Below are 19794 nucleotides of genomic sequence, written 5' to 3'. Positions count from 1 at the left end.
TTTTAAAGTTAATTATGGGAAAAAAATTTAAAAAACGCCTTTTAAGTGTGTTTGGATATTTGTTGTTCATCTCTTCTTATTACCATTCCTAGACAATAATAGACACCATTCTACATTCAAACAACATCTTTAAGGTCAAGGTTTCACGTACAAGGAAGAGCATGCAGTATTTATCATTTTTAGTCTGGCTTATTTCAGTGAACATACTGCTTTCTGGCTCCATCTACTTTGCTGAAGATAAGAGTTCATTCTTTTATTCCTGAACAATATTTCACTGTATATATGCAACATGTTTAATTTACCCATTTATATGTTGATGTACATTTATTTATATATAGGTTACTTTGAATACTGCTGTTGTAAACATGGGGGTATACTGCAGACCCTGTTTTCTCTGTATTTGAGCCACATCTAAGATTTAAACATTTTATCTCACCATTTTAGATAATATAGTGTTGAGCATGATTATGAACTTAATGAATTTTAATGCCTTATGGGTAGCTTTCCCCAGCATAATCCTATTTTATTTTTTGATAACCAAAATACATTCATTATATAAATTTACTTTATAGTAAATTTCATTAAGTAGGCTGTTACTCAGAAGCAATTTGTAATCAAAATAGCTGTTATTGGGAGTTTGATGTATGTTAACTTTCTATTGCTGTGATAAAATACCAAGACCTGAACAAAATACGAAGCAAGCAAGACAAAACAAAGAAAGCAAACAGCGACAACAAATCCCATCAGGATCAAAGCAACTTAAAGAAAGAAGAGTTTGTCTTGCCTTATAATTTCAGAGGGTTAGCATTTTTTCAGGGTAGGATCAGCAAGGCAGCAGGAAGCAAGTAATGAAGGAGCAGGAAGTTGAGAGCTAACATCCTCACTGAAAGCAAGAAACAGAGAGCACACTGGAATTGAGAATTTTTTATTAGGTATTTTCTTCATTTACATTTCAAATGCTATCCCAAAAGTCCCCCATACCCCCCTCTGTCCCCCGCACTCCCTACCCACCCACTCCCACTTCTTGGCCCTGGCTTTCCCCTGTACTGGGGCATGTAAAGTTTGCAAGACCAAGGGGTCTCTCTTCCCAAAGATGGCCAATCAGGCCAACTTCTGCTACATATGCAGCTAGAGACATGAGCTCCGGGGGTACTGGTTAGTTCATATTGTTGTTCCACCTATAGGGTTGTAGTTCCCTTTAGCTCCTTGGGTACTTTCTCTAGCTCCTCCATTGGGGACCCTCTGATCCATCCAATAGCTGACTGTGAGCATACACTTCTGTGTTTGCCAGGCACCGGCATAGCCTCATAAGAGACAGCTATATCAGGGTCCTATCAGCAAAATCTTGCTGGAGTATTCAATGGTGTCAGCGTTTGGAGGCTGATTATGGGATGGATCTCTGGGTATAGCAGTCTCTAGATGGTCCATCCTTTTGTCTCAGCTCCAAACTTTGTCTCTGTAACTCCTTCCATGGGTGTTTTGTTCCCAATTCCAAAAAGGGGCAAAGTGTTCACACTTTGGTCTTCATTCTTCTTGAGTTTCATGTGTTTTGCAACCTGTATCTTGTATCTTGGGTATTCTAAGTTTCTGAGCTAATATCCACTTATCAGTGAGTACAAATTGGACATAATACTACCAGAGGATCCCGCAATATCTCTCCTGGGCATATATCCAGAAGATGTTCCCACTGGTAAGAAGGACACATGCTCCACTACGTTCATAGCAGCCTTATTTATAATAGCCAGAAGCTGGAAAGAACCCAGATGTCCTCTGTCAACAGAGGAATGGATACAAAAAATGTGGTACATTTACACAATGGAGTACTATTTTTTTCTTTTTTAATATTTTTATTAGGTATTTTCCTCATTTACATTTCCAATGATATCCCAAAAGTCCCCCATACCCTACCCACCCACTTCCCTACCCACCCACTCCCACTTCTTGGCCCTGGCTTTCCCCTGTACTGGGGCATACAAAGTTTGCATGACCAATGGGCCTCTCTTTCCAGTGATGGCCGACTAGGCCATCTTTTGATACATATGTAGCTAGAGACAAGAGCTCCGGGGTACTGGTTATTTCATACTATTGTTCCACCTATAGGGTTGCAGATCCCTTTAGATCCTTGGGTACTTTCTCTAGCTCCTCCATTGGGGGCCCTGTGATCCATCCAATAGCTGACTGTGAGCATCCACTTCTGTGTTTGTTAGGCCCCGGCATAGTCTCACAAGAGACAGCTATATCAGGGTACAATGGAGTACTATTCAGCTATTAAAAAGAATGAATTTATGAAATTCCTAGGCAAATGGATGGACCTGGAGGGTATCATCCTGAGTGAGGTAACCCAATCACAAAAGAATTGAGTCTTTTTAATCTCAAGAGTGGCTCCAGTGATATACTTCTTCCAGCAAAGCTAAACTACCTAGTCCTCCCCAAACAGTGCTGCCAATTGGGGATGAAGTGTTCAGACGCCTGAGACTATGGGGACATTCCTTATTCAAACCACCACATTATGACAAGATTCTGTCAGTCTGTGCTTTGAAGATTTTGGTAACCAGGTTAGCTCTGAGTGCATAACTTAAGAGCCATTCATTTATAAAATGACTTTACTCTGCCGTGTTATCACATTGACCCATTATGGACATTGTGCATGATTCACTCCTTGACTTCGTCAGGAGCTCCTTTTTATTATTGAAATTATAGATTGAAAGACGGCAAGTGTTCCTATAGTTGCAGTTCATTTGCATTTTGATTTCAAGTTCCTAGGAAAGAGAACAAAAGAACCATACGACGAACATTCATGGTCTTCATGACACTGGAAAGGAAACCGTCCAATTAAACTATAAGGCATGAGCTAAGCTCTTTGGAGGCAGACAATTATTGCAATTCTGAGGCAGCTCAGTTTTCCTTAGGAACAACTGGGGAACCTCTTGGTTCAGTCACATAAACTACAAATGGGCACAATAGTCTACTGTTTCCTTCCAGAATGCATTTCAAACCATGGTATGACTTATGGAGAAATGTAATATAAGATTAGATTTTAAAAATTCATTCTCTTTGAGTGTACATCTGTGTTGCAACAATTTAGCTAATCTGTATTAGAATGTAATAACTTGAGTCAACAACTCTGAGGAATTCATTCTAAGTGCCATCACGTAGTGATAAAAAGGCAAGATGCCAGACTTTTTTTTGCAAAACACATTCAGATATATATATTTTTTTAACCTCTCCAGTCTAGATAAAAGTAGACTGATGAGGACATGTTTTTAACATTGCTTTCTATCAATAAATACTTTCCCCTTTAGCCAATTGTAATGTTTTATTTAATTCTAATATATTTCTCCCTGTAATTGACTAGTTTTCATACAATTCCCCAGAACTTCACTATATATTTTAATGATTACAATATGACAGCGAGAGAACACAAACAATGAGGTCAGGACTCCCTCTGCCCTTCTGCTCTGTTCTTTCTCCCCAGTTTCATCCACGGCACTGCATGCAAATATATGCCATTATGTCCAGGACAGATCAGCTTTGGGACAATGTAGGTGCTTCAAGAATAACTTAATGTAGTCATTGTTTAACCTAACCACACACACACAGCCAGAAAATAACATTTAGACTATTTGGAACATGAAAGCACAGTTTCTTTTTTTCTTCCAGTTCACTAACTGGGTTTGAAATAAACATTTTACATCTCTCCTGAGTGGGTTTGGTGGTTAAACCTTCCTGATCATAAAGACAAAAAAAAATCATGTTGTTGGTGGCTATATTGTTTATTCCACTTTTTATTCAGTAACACTTTATAGAGTTATCAGTTATGTATTGGATACTATTCTGAACACTAGTTTATATTTTATAAACTATTATATTATATATATATACACACACACATATATATGAGAGATGTATATATAATTTAAAATACAAAGATTTATCTAGGTACTTTGTAGCATGAAATATTAAAAATACAATCCACGCTAATGCCAGCAAGGCACCAGTGGGCCTTGTTCTCATCTGTGGTGGACTCTGACCCAGAGCTCCGAAACCGCACCACCTGGCTCACCAAGTTCCCATGGCGGGCCACTGCCATGGCAGCCCCACTTGTCCAAATTCCTGTGGCTGGCTGGGGTGCCCCACCATCATACCTTCTCTCTGGAACTCAGTCAAGTCACCACCTGAAGGAAAACACCACACAATAGTTTAGAATCAAAAGGCAGCACAACCCCTGGGCACAGCAACTCGCATCCTAAGCCATTCTAATTAAATCTTCTGGTAGAGGATCCAAATGGACCCGCCACCTGAAATGGCGACCTTTGCTACCTACATTTTCGCCTCCATGCTCCCATGCAGAAAACCCACTCTCCGCTCCTCTTCTGCCACCCCTCTATTTGACCTGCTGCTTGCTCAGTGTTTGGGTTCCTAGAAATCTTTATTCATTAGAAGGGTCATATTAGATCACCTGATTCACTCCTCGTCCCAGGCAGCACCTCTTGGGGAAGCGGAATTAGCATCAAAATACAAACAGCACCAGAGCTATCCACAACAGTAAGTATTATTAATGGTTTCACAGATTTCATACTGTGTTTTACTATGGTTGACAAATGCATGGTAGTATACCACTACCTTACTTCAGAAATTTGACTTGAGAAAAGTCTTATGTCAGAAGGAAAGCAAGTCTTCAGCGAAGGTGGATAATAAGAATATTTTTGAAAGAGATTTTGACTCTCAGGTTAGTTTGCTCAAATGTTTGCTAAGGAAAGGGGTAGTGTGGGAACTCTGTGTGAAGGAGATTGGGGGTAGACACTAGACTCATGATGCTCTGTTCATGGCTGCTTCCCAGAGTGGTGGCCAGACTACAGAAAGGGGTTGAAAGACCCATCTCAAGCAGAGAGTTTCCACCTAAGTAGACCCTTGTGTCTCACTTGTTTCTAGGAAACTATGGAGGCTTTTAACTTTGAAGTACCTATTGGGCAGAATTTGAGGACTATAGCTATAGCTAAATTGTTGGGGTAGAATCCTGTAACCCTAGTGTGTGTGTGTGCGTGTGTGTGTGTGTGTGTGTGTGTGTGTACCAAGAGTGCCTGTGTTTTTTTCCAGAAGCAAAATGATGTTTAGAGTAAAATGAAAGAAATTTAAGTTTCCGTGTGAATTTGGTGAGTGAGGTTCATATTGGCAATACTGAAATGCTTTTCCCATGCTATCTTTCCCTCACTCTACTCGCTCACTGCAAGTACTATCGCCTCAGGCAGTAAGCATATTTGTTTATCTATTTAGATCTGAAGTTTATTTGAATGTTCTCTGGAGTTCACCAAGGATATGGCCTTTTATGACAACATGTCAGCAGCTTAAGCAAAGCTCATTGGAGAAAACTGATTCTCCATTTGCCAGCAGGTATCAATTGCAGCTAGCTTCTGAGGGTTGGAAGGAACGCTGTGTCTACTTCCACTTGGCAGTATTAGAGCCTTGTCTGGCTTGAACCTGTGCAGGATGTTATATATGCTGCTACCATCTCTGTGAGCTCATATGTGCATCAGGCCTCTTGTGTCTGGAAGACACTATTTCTCTGGAGACATTATCCCTGGGTCTTAAAATCTTTAAGCAGACTCTACTGCATGAGCCTTGAGGTTTGATGACTGCATTTCATTTAGAACAGAGTGCTCTGAAGTTTCTCACTCTCTGCACATTGGCCAGTTTTGGTTTTTCACTAAGTATATCAACCACACTTCAGGGTAGGCCCCATGCCTAGTAGTAATTGGTCAACACAAAATGAACTCAGTGGCATTTTTATGAGATTTTTGTTTCCTTTTCCTATGTCTTCCCATTTTCTATCTGACAAGTCATTTGCTTGTTTTGATTTTGTGTGTGTGTGTAGTTTTCTTTTTTAAAGAGAAAGAGAAAATCATTAAGTTGGATGACTTGAGAGGATCTTGGGTTAGTTGCGGGAGGATGAAAACTATGATCAAAATATTTTGTATGAAAACATTTTTTCAATTAAATAAGTTTAATAATAAAAAAATAAGGCAAAAAACAATTAGTGTCCTAATGCTTGACCAAAAACAAAAAACAAAAAACAAACAAACAAACAAAAAAAACAGAGGAGCTGGAAATCTTGGGAGCTATCTTAGATTTTTGCCTTCTAAAGTAAGACAACTGATAACTGTTTGAACAATGTTTATAGACTCACTGACAGTATGTTAATTTATATTTTCTGTCTTACATATTCAAACCTTGATATTAGTATATTATTATTATTATTAGAAACTGAATAAATATATGGGAATGCTTTGCATTATATTGGTAATTTATTATACATTTAAAAATATTTAATTTTTTTATCAAAAGCATGTATAATGTTTAATTTTAATTATCCACTTAAAATTCTGATGAAGTGACTCACCTGTTATGAGCACTGGCTACTCTTTTAAAGTACCTCCACTTGATTCCAGTCATGCACATGGTGGCTCACACCCATTTGTAATTCCAGTTTTAGGGGACTTTAGTAAAGTATGTAGTCTTTGGTGTTTGGGTATAATATTCTATAGGTAACTACTAAGCCCATTTGATATATGATGTCACCTAATTCTAATGTTGCTCTGCTTATTTTTTATACATATGACTTATCTGTTGGAAAAAGTGAAGTATTGAAACCACCTAGTATTATAGGATTAATATTAATCTGTGTCTTTAAATTCAGTAGTAAATTTTGTATTAACTTGGCCACCCCAGAGTTTGGTACAGTATGCTTAGGATAGCAATGTCCTCTTGGCTAACTGTTTCCTTGATCAGAATGAAGTGTACCTCTTTATCTATTCTGACTAGTTTTAGATGGAAGTCTTTTTTGTCATTTTATGATAGCAATGCCTGCTTGCTTCCTGGTCTCATTTGATTGGAGGACTTTTGTCCATTCTTTTACTCTAAGGCAGAGCCTACCTTTAATGCTATGATGTGTTTCTCTCTCTCTCTCTCTCTCTCTCTCTCTCTATATATATATATATATATATATATATATATTTTTTTTTTTTTTTTAAATTAGGTATTTTCCTCAATTACATTTCCATTGCTATCCCAAAAGTCCCCCATACCCTCCCCCCACTCCCCTACCCACCCACTCCCACTTTTTGGCCCTGGCGTTACCCTGTACTGGGGCATATAATGTTTGTAAGTCCAATGGGCCTCTCTTTCCAGTGACGGCTGACTAGGCCATCTTTTGATACATATGCAGCTAGAGTCAAGAGCTCCGGGGTACTGGTTAGTTCATAATGTTGTTCCACCTATAGGGTTGCAGATCCCTTTAGCTCCTTGGGTACTTTCTCTAGCTCCTCCATTGGGGGCCCTGTGATCCATCCAATAGCTGACTGTGAGCATCCACTTCTGTGTTTGCTAGGCCCCGGCATAGTCTCACAAGAGACAGCTATATCTGGATTCTTTCAGCAAAATCTTGCTAGTGTATGCAATGGTGTCAGCGTTTGGAAGCTGATTATGGGATGGATCCCTGGATATGGCAGTTTCTAGATGGTCCATCCTTTCGTCACAGTTCCAAACTTTGTCTCTGTAACTCCTTCCATGGGAATGGTGTGTTTCTTGTAGAAAAGGGAAAGATAGACGAATCTTGTCTCTTGATTCATTCATTTATCCTGTGTCTTTTGATTGGAGAATAGAGGCCATTGCTATTTAAAGTTATTACCAAAATGTGTGTGTTAATTGTGGTCATTGTGTTTTTAATTTTTGGTGTTGTTTGTTGTTGTGAGCAGTTTCTTCAGTGATTGAAACAGTCCATCCTGCAGAAAAGCTCTTTAATAAGACAGATGGCAAACAACTCAAGATAGCTTCAGGAAGTCCCTGAAACTTAACAGATTCAATTCAATCCCAGTGTATGTAGAGTCATTCTCAGATGAGCTAAACTGCAAAGAAGACTGTCAGGGGAGCAGAGCTGCAAAGAAAACTCCAAGAGCAAACCAGCTTCCTGGAAGAAGCAGAAACCATCTCAGCTTCCTGAAAGAGGTTTAGACCAATTGAGTCATCTGGAAAGGATGCTCTGTTGAGCTGCCTGCAGGCTGTGCATTGTGCTCCAGGTTTCCAGCCTTTTGAGTTGTCACTCATTTAGGGGTGGGATTTGGTGATTGTAGCAGCTGTCTTTGAGTTGTTTCTGCACCTGTAAGCACCCCTCACTCATATTACTGTAAGTAACCACAATTAAACTCATTGATTCACCAAGTTGCACTTCGGTGCAGTGTGTACTTTGGTCTTTCTTGGGCTCCTTATTTGGGGTTGTCTTAGTCAGGGTTTCTATTCCTGCACAAACATCATGACCAAGAAGCAAGTTGGAGAGGAAAGGGTTTATTTGGCTTACACTTTCATACTGCTGTTCATCACCAAGGAAGTCAAGACTGGAAGTCAAGCAGGTCAGAAAGCAGGAACTGATGCAGAAGCCATGGAGGGATGTTACTTACTAGTTTGCTTCCCCTGGCTTGCTCAGCATGCTCTCTTATAGAACCAAGACTACCAGCCCAGAGATGGCACCACCCACAAGGGGACCTCCCCCCTTGATCACTAATTGAGAAAATGCCTTACAGCTGGATCTCGTAGAGGCATTTCCCCAATTGAAGCTCCTTTCTCTTTGATAACTCCAGCTGGTGTCAAGTTGACACAAAACTAGCCAGTACAGGGGTGAATAAATTATTTGTGTGTGTGGTTTTTGAAGGGATCTAGTAGGCCTGAGCATGGCAATCACAGGTCTGAGCATGGCAAACATGGCACCGGAAGGTCTTGCCCTTTCCTCTTCCCTCTCCCTTGCTAAACCATTAGATTACATGCCTACAGCTAACCACCAAGGTCTGTTTTCTTATTTGGTCACTTTATTATGCCTAACTCATTCAAAGTCTGATCATCAAGGTCCACCTTTTAACACATTAAGGTATAACAATCAAAATTCATTTTTTGACTAACCGTTGGGAGACATTAAGACAACTCTATTGTCTTGATCTCCGAATTGGGCCTCTCCCCCCCACCCAGAAGAAAAGGGGGTGAGAAGTGGGCCACCGACGCACCGTTCTGAGAACAACCACAGAATGTTCCAGCCCTAAGTCAGCGCCAGATGTCCTGACCACAAGATGTACCCTGATACCACCAAGTTCCTGCTTCCCCGTGTAGTTGCCAAAAGAAAAATTTCCGCTGCCCCATCCCTCCTGCTGAGAAGTACTTCCTCTTTTTCCACTGCCCCATCCCTCCTGCTGAGAAGTACTTCCCCTTTTGCTTATGCATTTAAGCCTTGAGGCTTGCTGAATACAGTGTCACCTTGATGCTACTCAGACTGCTTCCGCTGGGTCGTTCCTGCACTTGGTGTCCGTCTCTCCCTCCCCCCATTTGGTTCTTAGGAGAAGGTCCCCTCGAGACCCTCGAATAACTGGACCTGCTGGATGGGTCAACTAACCTAATTAAAACACCCAACCAGAACTTAACATTTCATCCTAGATCACTCTAACACAGACCCCTGCCTTTTCCCTTTTAAAATTAGCAGATTCAGCCACCTTGTCTCCTTCTCTTGCTTAATAAAGGATCTCTTTGTGCTTGAAAGTTGGGGTTTGGGTATGGTTTGTGCCTAGTCCAGGGTCCATAGCGCAGTACCCCACAATATGTAGGTCCATTTAGTGTCTCCCCAGGAAAAGTCTTATCATACAGCATTTGTGTCTTGGTAGTACTTTGTATTTTAACAATTTTGTGTTTTATGTTTCTTTCCATGGCCTCTTTGCCATGCTTGTTCCTCTCTGAGTTGTATAAGTGTGGGGAAAGTAAGTTGAGTAGTAAGGAAGAATGCATTTATTTTCTCTCTCCTCTTGGCTGTGGTTGTGACTAGTTGCTTCTAGTTCATGTTGCCTTGATTTTTCTACAGTGATGGACTGAAACCTGAAATTGTGAGAAAGACAAACAACCCACCCACCCAACCTCCTTCTGTAGTTTCTTGCAGTCAGGGTAGTCAGGGTATTTTGTCTCAGCAACAAAAATGAAATGAGTATAGAAATCTGTACCAAGAGAGTGGAGTAGTATGGAAGGGTTTGGAACTTTGGCCTGCAGAAAAGCTGTTGAATATGGCAGGCAGAAGGTAACAGGCCATCCTTGTGGAAGCTTAAAAGATACAAGTGGTGAGATAAATGAACATAGGGGAGGCTTGGATCATGAGGTTTTAGAAGAGAACAGTAGAGAACTGCTATGGGCTATCCAAGTGGTACTTTGGCCAACAATATGTCTTCTACCTGTGACCTGACAACCCAAGTGAAGCATATGACAGATGATTAACTGGCTTGAGAGGAAACTGAAAGTCATAGTAGTATCCAGGCTGCTGCTATGGAAGTAGTTGCAATTGATAAAGAGATCAGTACCATTGTGGAGGAGCCCCCTGCACTGCATTGGGGTGATGGAAAAGTGTTTCTTTGGAATTAGTGCACAGAAGCTGATAGGATTGTGGTCCAAGGAGATCAAGCTACATTTTGAGCTGCCAAAAAGTATTTGGCAATATTGTGTGCATCATCTACATGGTACTGATATTGAAAGCATGAAATATGCAAGAAAGAGAGAGTCGTGAAAAGCAACAGAGCCTTGGGACTGAGCGGTAGCAGTCAGAGTCTTTGAGAAGAGGCCACTGAGTTACAAGTGAAGATAGAGCCTCAGTTGCGATGGAGATTCCAGGTCACTGGATATTCCATCTGCCGAGGAGAGCTGATGGCACAGGCTAGAGCCAGTCTAAGCCCAGGAGAGAAGCTGTGTGTTTTGCACGTGTTGGAACTGGATGCTTGGTGCTATCGAAGTCCTCTAGAAGCCATAGAATTACTTTACAAGGCTCAGATGCTAGGCATGAGGCTGCAGGATATAGTGGCTCCCTGGTAGCCATACTGTTCATTGTGGTGTTCTGGAGTTTTCATTTTGGAATAAGAATGTTTATTCTGTGCTATTATATGCTGTAAATGTGTAATGCATTTTGATTCTGTAAGAGCTTTAAGGCTTTAGCATTTTAGTTTTTAAAGATTTTAGAGTCTTCTAAAGTTGGATTGCATTTTATAATATGAAACAAAACCACAAGACTTGGGTACAAGGACTGGAAAATTATGGTTTACAATGATGTGTTTTTGTGTCAATTTGACAAGGGGTGGGTTTGTAAAGGTGAGCTTTGTTAACTGGACACCAAGTAGAGTCACCTGGGAGGAAGTCTCAGTGAGGGGTTGTCTGAATCATAGTAGCCTGTAGAGATGCCTGTGGAACTGATTGTCTTGCTTAATTGATGTGGAAAGACCCAGCCTGGAAATGGGCAGCACCACTGCTGGGCTTGAATTCTTCAACTCCCACTGCCTTGATTTTCTCATAATGATGGGCTGTAACCTGGAATCATGAGCTAATATAAACCCTTTGTCTCCTAGAAAAGAAATGTTCACTAAGCTAAAAGTCAATTTTACAGCTGAACTACTTTATATATCTTTGGTACCCTTCACATGTTAAAGTGCTACCCATTGTTAAGGACACCTAAATTTATGGCTTATTTTAAGAAATTACCCTTTCCTTTGAAGAGACTGTGGAAAATGACAGTGTTACTGGTGACTTTTTTATTAATTCTAAGAAGTTATGCTATGCTCATTTGGGGGTCAGTTTTAGAATCTGAGAAATATCTAAGTGACAATTCTTTTTTCTCCCTCAGAAAAAATGGTTGTGAAGAGGTTTCTATGCTAACATTAAGTATTCCACAAAGTGCTTATGGATTATGATAATTCATTGGGTACTGGTGTTAAAAGGCCTGTGAGTAGAAATACTGCCAGTCACATATGAAATAGGATATTGTGAATCCTTCCAGCTTGCTCTTCCTTGAAGGGAGTGCTAATGGATGCTAGCTCAAGTGAAGCCAAGAAACTGGAGTGGACTCAGATAATGTTTTCCCTACTAACTTCCATTGTGTGGAATTTGGAATGGGATATTCAGATCACAAGAGACAATCAACTTTCAGAAAGGAAAATATTTGTATAACAACAAGGTTCTATTACGTTTGCTTAAATCCAGTCTCCTGTGTTCTCCAGCTACACTCATCACTAGAGTCTTGGTATTTGCTCAAATCTCATCTCACTGTGATGGAAACAGTAGCTAAATAACCGGGTTCCCTCCTCTTCATATCAGAGAGTGAGCCTAATTCAGAGGGACGCAGTCTGAGCAGGGACCATTACCTGGGAAAGAGTGCAGCTGCCAGGTCTGAGCCCAGAACAAAATCCCAGAGCTTCTGAGCTGAAAGGGTTGCCCATTTTTTTCCCCCATGGCAAGCTGGAGCCCTGACACTGAAGAAATGTTCTTTCTTCTACTTAGAGACTTATTTGTCTCCAAGGAAAGTTAATGTTTGACACCGAGAAAAGTGCTTATTTAATTGGTCCCCTAGTAAGAGAAACAGCAGGCTTGTCACTATCACAGGAGGGAAGCTGGAATTAGAATTGGGGGACACATGCTCTCTCTAGTTAATGAACTGCAATAAGATGGGGGTAGTATTAGTGGTTATTTCCTGATCTGAGGGAGAAACTGAGAATACGGGTTTATTTACTTCTTTGTTTGTTTGTTTTTAATGTGTGAATGGAGTATGGTAAAATGGAGCAGGTTAGTAGGTGTGTTAGTCAGGGGGCAGAGCCAGCACAAGTACCACAAGATAAATGTTGTTTATAGGAATTAGACCTTACATAATTTAGGTGCTGGTGAGGATCTGGAAGAGGAGTTTTAGGATCCCAAAAGAAATAGCTCTTTGGAAAACTTCCACGCTCTCCTAGTGGCTGTACTAATGGCCTGTTTGCGAGGCCAGGTGGATCCAGTTACCGAAGTGGGCTACGGGGACGAACCTCCTCAGAAAGTCTGGCAGGCTACTTGGTTTCTGCCCCTGGTGGGTCTGCTGCCTTGTGTCTGGTCAGTCAGGCTGTCATTTGGAAAGAGGGGTTAGACAAAGAACAGAGGACAGTAACGAAAAGGAGATTGATGGTGCAGAAGTATCTGCTGGTCTCTTGTCCATCGGGAGTGACAGAGTCAGGTGGTAGTTAATGGCTTTACTTCCTTTTTCTTTTATTTCTTTATTTTTTATGGGTTATTTTATTTATTTACATTTCAAATGTTATCCCCCTTCCTGGATTTCCCCTCCACAAGGCCCCTATCTCTTCCCTCCTCCCCCCTGCTTCTATGAGGGTGCTCTCTCACCCGCCCACCTACTACTTTTGCCTCACTGCCCTAGCATTCCCCTATGCCAGGCATTGAGCCTTCACAGGATTAAGGGCCTCTCCTCTCACCGATGTCCCACAAGGCCATTCTCTGCTACATATGCAGCTGGAGCCATGGGTTGCTCCATGTGTACTTTTTGGTTGGTGGTTTAGTCCCTGGTAGCTCTGGGGGATCTGGTTGGTTGATATTGTCGTTCTTCCTAAGGGACTGCAAACCCCTTCAGCTCCTTCAGCCCTTCCCCTAATTCTACCATTGAGGTCCCTGTCCTCAGTTTGATGGTTGGCAGCAAGCATCTGCAACTGTACTGGTCAGGCTCTGGCAGAGTCTCTCAGGAGACAGCTGTATCAGGCTCTTGTCAGCAAGCACTTAGCATCAGCAATAGTGTCTGGGTTTGGTGTCTGCAGATGGGATGGATCCCTAGGTGAGAATGACTTTACTTCTTTACTTCAAATTTCACACACATCTTTTATTTGACTTCTGTACCTGATTTATGTAGGGAAGGGGATCCTGTGCTGTGAGCTGTGAACGCCTGGATGCCAGGACTGTGAATCTAAGGGCAGTAGGTCCAATTAGAAGCAGAGGGAGCTATAGGTGATATATATGGAATAGCTGTAGAAGAAAAGGGAGTGTCCTCATCATAAGGGCTAAGGACTACATTTTGAGATTCTTTGTTGAAAATGGCATGTGGGAAAGGACAGGTTATCTAGAATATTAACTTTGTCTATCCTATGCTGCATTTCTCTTCTGAATATTTCCTTAGTAAATAACTTCATAACCTTATTACAGAATGATATCTTAATTTTCTGGGGACCATGGGTAAAGTGGCTGCAGTTTTAGATAGGAATTAGTTAGTTGTACAGAACCCACGTTGAAGACAACTTATAAGTAAGGATTTATTTTTTCATACTGTGAAAAGTCTGAATGGCTTTTTTTCAAGGGCTAGAACAGGAGTTTAGGAAGGTCTTGTAGGACTTCAGTTTTCTTTCCGTTTTCTTTCTGCCTACTAGTTCCCACATGTCGGGTTTTTATGCTTGTGCTTATTGCCTTACTGTCCCCAGATGTCTGTCTCTACTTCAGGCATTGTATCTGTTTTAAGACAGAAGAAAGAACAAAGGGCCAAATTTTTTCCTTCCATGAAAAGCAAACAAAACAAAGCAACAACAACAAACAACAACAGCAACTGCGTCATTGTCACTAAAGCCTACTCTCAGACTTCCATTTTTCTCCTATTGACCAAAATTGTGTCTGATGGCACCATATTTTCAAACACTATTGAGATTATCTGGTGGAGTAGAAAAACATTAACCATACACTTTCAAATTGATCAAGATCAATTTCTGGGGCCGTGGAGGGAGCCCAGCGTCAGTCACTATCTACCAGAACATAAGATGGATGTTCTAGTTACATGGAAGAAGGATGTGGGGGCGTGGGTGGAGGATGCTTGTGGTCACTGAAGACCACAGGGTAAGCTTCACTGTTTCTCATTTTCTCCTTTGTCCTGGGAGGAAAGGGGAAATTTACCTTCAGGGTGGATTGTGATAGAGAGACCCTGTTAATTCTTTCTTTTCTTTTCTTTTCTTTTCTTTTCTTTTCTTTTCTTTTCTTTTCTTTTCTTTTCTTTTCTTTTCCTTTCTCTCTCTCTCTCTCTCTCTCTCTCTCTCTCTCTCTCCCCCCTCCCTCCCTTTCTCTCTCTCTCTCTCTCTCTCTTTCTTTCTTTCTTTCTTTCTTTCTTTCCTCCCTCCCTCCCTCCCTCCCTCCCTCCCTCCCTCTCTTCCCAACAGAGCCACCGAGACCCCCGTTGATTCTTAGTGGCAGTATAACAAAGAGGTCATAACACCAGAGATCCTAGTGAAAGAATGATCTTCTTTGGAGAAAACAGAACCAAAATTTATGAATGGCATCCTCCCATGTGGAAGAAGGTGGTGATGAAGTTGTCTTTTGTGTTAGAGCTCTACTACAGGACTTCCTGGAGATACTATAGTCACTGGTGCTATGTCTGACTACGTTTTTAGGCAGCATGCTCAACGGATAAAAGATAGAGAATCTGGTTAATAACTGTAGTCTAGTGTCCAATGTGGTATCTTATCTAGCATGAATACTGACTATTGAAAGTCAGACTTTTACCAGGAGTCTTCAATGGTTGACAAAGCCCATATAACTGAGCTACTTTAGGGAATTTAAAAATGTCACTACATAACCCATACCTGAGACCCTGAGACCTGTTAGTTAAGAGGTGTAGGAGCTGAAACCCAGTGTCAGTGCCTTTAAATTTTTTTCATGCATTTCCACTGTGCTCTTCATCATCGCAGTGGAGTCCTTTCAGTTTTGTTTCTTTGTAAAATAAAGTTCAATGGAAAACTCTGCATGTTGACTAGTTGTGGGCTTCTGTTACTAACCATCTACCTATAAGTACTTCTATTGGGAGTTGAGAGATGCACTGATCTACGGGTATAATAAGTTACCAGGAGTTATTTTAACATGATGTCCATTTATCAGGGTGATATTTAGTGGCTTCTCTCCTAGAGCCTATCTAGATGTAGGTTCTTATTGCCACTTAGGTCCCAGAGTATTTTGAGCAACAGAAACTGAACTCCATTTGAACTTCATGGGTTTAGGAGAGAGAGAGAGAGAGAGAGAGGAAGAGAGAGAGAGAGAGAGAGAGAGAGAGAGAGAGAGAGAGAGAGAGAGAGAGAGAGAGATGGGTATGCATCTGAGAGAAATTGAGGGAGAGGGATAAATATGATTAAATACATTGTATTAAATTCTCAAAGAAAATAAAAACATTGTTTAGAAAATATTTATTTTGGCTCATGGTTTTAATGGTTTGTTCATGCTTGGCTTTTTCACTTTTGGGGGAGGGTATTTAAATTAATCAGGATTCTCCGATTAAAACACAAAAAACTTAGTTTTTTCTTGCTGAAGGCCTTTTTTTTTTCTGTCTAAGCATCAAGGTTTAGTCTCCTCCCCCTGCTTCTATGAGGGTGTTCACCCACCTACCTCCCCACCCTTGCATTCCCCTACACAGGGGCATGGAGCTTTCAAGGGAGCGAGGGCCTCTCCTCCCATTGATGCCCAACAAGGCCATTCTCTGCTACATATGCAGCTGGAGCCATGGGTCCCTCCATGTGTACTCTTTGGTTAGTGGTTTAGTCCCTAGGAGCTCTGGGGTGGGGGTAGGAGGTATTGTTTGGCTGATGTTGTGGTTCTTCCTATTGGGTTGCAATCCCCTTCAGCTCCTTCAGTCCTTTCTCTAACTCTTTGACCCCGTGCTGAATCCAATGGTTGGCTGCTAGCATCTATCTCTGCTGAAATTCTTTATTTTTATAATTTTAAGAATTTGGTGTAAAAGAACTGTTCACCTTGTGTGGGCAGGAAGAGAGAACAAAGTGCCAGGACAAGGTAAGTCATTTAGGAAACATTTCCCATAACCTTTATACAGCCCATATACCAATAATGCCATCGTATTGAGAATCCATCCAGGCATTAGTCCATTCTCTAGGACAAACTCTTTAGGATTCATACACCTTTCCCAAACTTATTAGCTGGTAACTAAACCCCTAGCACATGCATCTTTTGGAAGACATTTTGTTTCTAAATCATAACACTAACTTCTTGACATTTTTATTTGAAAGACCAATTCAATTACAGATTTAATGAATTCAAAATAGGACTAAGATTTCATTTCCTAAATTGTGTCCTCACCTATGTCTCTCCTTTAGAGTTTAGTGCCTTTTTAAACCTATATGTTTTATAACCAGCAGCAACAACAAAAAGAACCATGTCTTTCTTTAAAACTAACTTGTGCCTAAATAGCTTTGCGAAAGTATAACACTAAGTGAAGAATTCTGTTGTACGCAATTGATGATCTTGACTATTCAGGATACTATCAGAGCAATCAATGCAAAGACATATCTAAAACTCTGGACAGTTTCCTTCCTTTCAAGAAATGGTAAGAGCACTTGACATGAGTTCAACACTCCATGTTCATTGAAACATTTCCTATAATAGTGGAGATGGAAATAGCCAACATAGGTTAATTAAATAAAAATTTTATGTATACACAATGGAATATTAATGTCTTGAAAAAGAAGGAAACACTTCAACTTCTGAAAACACAGAGAGTCCTTGAGGACATTGTGCTAAGAGATGAGCCAATTTCAGAAGGATAAATGCTGATTCCACTTAAGTGAGCCATCCACAATTGTGAAACTTAAATATTACAACCCATCTCATTGCTATAACCTTCTTCTCAATATGTCACTTTGTAAAAGTAGCTTTCATTTGCCTGATCAAATGTCATCTCTGAGGCTTATTGCTTCAGTCTGCTAGCCCTGGCCTAGTCCTGGAAGCTTCTAGCCTCCGCACAATTATGTAGGCCTAGAATGTTTTCAGCCTCTGAGACTTACTGCTGCATAAGCTCACTCTACTTCTTCCTGAACTCTAGCTGGCTTGTTCAACTCAGCTGTTCTGACTGAAGCTCCTCTCCCAGCTGACTTACTCAATGTGGCTTCTCTCTCAGCCTCTGAATTGTTATGCTTGGCCTCAAACTAACTAGTAATCACTTCTAAACTTTTGACTCCTTCTCATTCCCTTGCTTCTTCTGTCTTTACCTGTGTCTAGCTTGTTCTCTCTTCCATCCTTCTCTGTAAAGCTCTCCTGGTAAACCTGACTCCTTCTCCCTCTCATTGCTGCTCCACTCTTCCTCTCAACTCTACTGCACAGCTCTCCATATACATTACTGTATTCCTGTGCTTGGAACCGCTTCCTCCTAGTTCTGGCTCTACCTTAAGTAGCTTGTCTCCCTTCTCCTCTCCTGAGAGTTGGGCATATCCTAGTCTGTCAAATCTTTCTCTGATTCATCACATTTTATGCTACTCTATCAGATATAATTTTCAAACATGGGTGCTCCCTTTTACAAACTAACTGTACCTTCATTGTTTAGAGTTAAAGATGAATACTAAGGGAGTGTCTGTATCCAGCCAGAGGGATTAGAGATGTGTGCTAAGGGCTGAGACACACCACATCTAGAAACAGGGTCAAATATCCCATAACGCCACTTCTTTATGTCATGCAAATGACTCAGCTTCCCCATTCACCATATATATATATATATATATATATATATATATATATATATATATATATAATTTATATATAAATTACTTAATACACGGTCTTTCTACATAGCACCAACTGTTCTGGAACCCTCCTTGTATACCAGGTTGGCCTCAGACTCATGTAGATCTGCCTCATGAATGCTGGGACTAAAGGCATGCACCACCACCGCCACCACCGCCTCATCTTTTAAGTCTTGACCTGCAAATGCATACATCCTGTGGCATCATCTTCCTCCACTAGTTTACTTTCATTCCCTGCTCTCACTTGCATGTGGTTTCAACCACATGATCATTCCCTAGTTCTGGAAAATATGCCCTACTTTTAGAAAGGACCCTCTTCAACCATTCTCTTTGGCATAAGCCTCAATGTTTCTCATCTTCTGTCTTGTAAACCTGTAACCTGTTCTCAGTCGTTGGAGTCCATTCTTCTGTGAAACTTTCTTTACGGCTGGTGCTCTAAGACTTGTGCTCACAGTCTTGTAACCCCCTCCCCACCCCAAATAGAATTCTATCACAGCTTATTAGTATGCTGTGACTCCTGTAAGAAATCATGACAGACTGGTCGCTTAGCAACAGGCATTCATCTCTCAGAATTTTTAGCTAAAAGTCCAAGATCAAGGAATTAACTGGTTTGATTTTCCCAAGGCCCCTCCCTCCCTTCTCTCTCCCTCCCTGTAAGGGCCACTCTTAAGGTCTGCAAACAGCATTTTCCTTTACTGGGGTTCTTTTGTGTGCTCAAATGTCTTTTTCAGATTAGATGCCCATCTGAAGGGTCTTACTTCACTTTTGTCGAACACAGCTGCATTCTGTGGTATTCAGGGTAGAGCTTCACCATATGTATTGGGGCAGTGAGCAACATTCAGCCCATAACGAACAGTTTGAAGCTTTGTAATTATCACAGTCTAGGAATCTGTAATTTCAGCGAACACAAGGGTAAGTCTGTGCAATCCGCCATGGTCATTACCCAATCTGGCAGCACCGTAGACAGACCACTTGTTGAATAAATGCACACTTAGTGGAAGAGCCTGAAAGAGCCTGAAAGGCTACATCACCATGCACTGCAAATGGCAGGTGTGACTAATGGTGGTGATGATAACCAGATGGCTCTGCTGACTCGGGATCCTGCTTGAGTTTGTCCTGGGGTTCTTGTTACCTTAAAAAACATTGACTTCTGAGTTTCCGTTGCTGATTTATATCCTTGATATTCCATACAAGACTCTAACCAAGTAACTACAGTACCAGGGCAAAAATAGCAGTAGTACAGCTTCAGTAATTAGTAATAACTGATTTAATTTCAATGGGTGTATTTATGGCAAGGAAATTCGTCTAAATAAAATCACTTAAAATGTCTTTAAATGGCAGTCATTACTCATCTATTACTTGGCAGCTTTTGCGTTCACCATTTACATCAGCCATATCTCATTGTTTTGCTGATTGGCTACTTGAAATCCTC

The sequence above is a fragment of the Mus musculus genome, chromosome 12 (genome assembly GCF_000001635.26).
Source record: "Mus musculus strain C57BL/6J chromosome 12, GRCm38.p6 C57BL/6J".
Taxonomy (NCBI): Eukaryota; Metazoa; Chordata; class Mammalia; order Rodentia; family Muridae; genus Mus; species Mus musculus.
Note: the sequence above shows the minus strand (reverse complement) of the source record.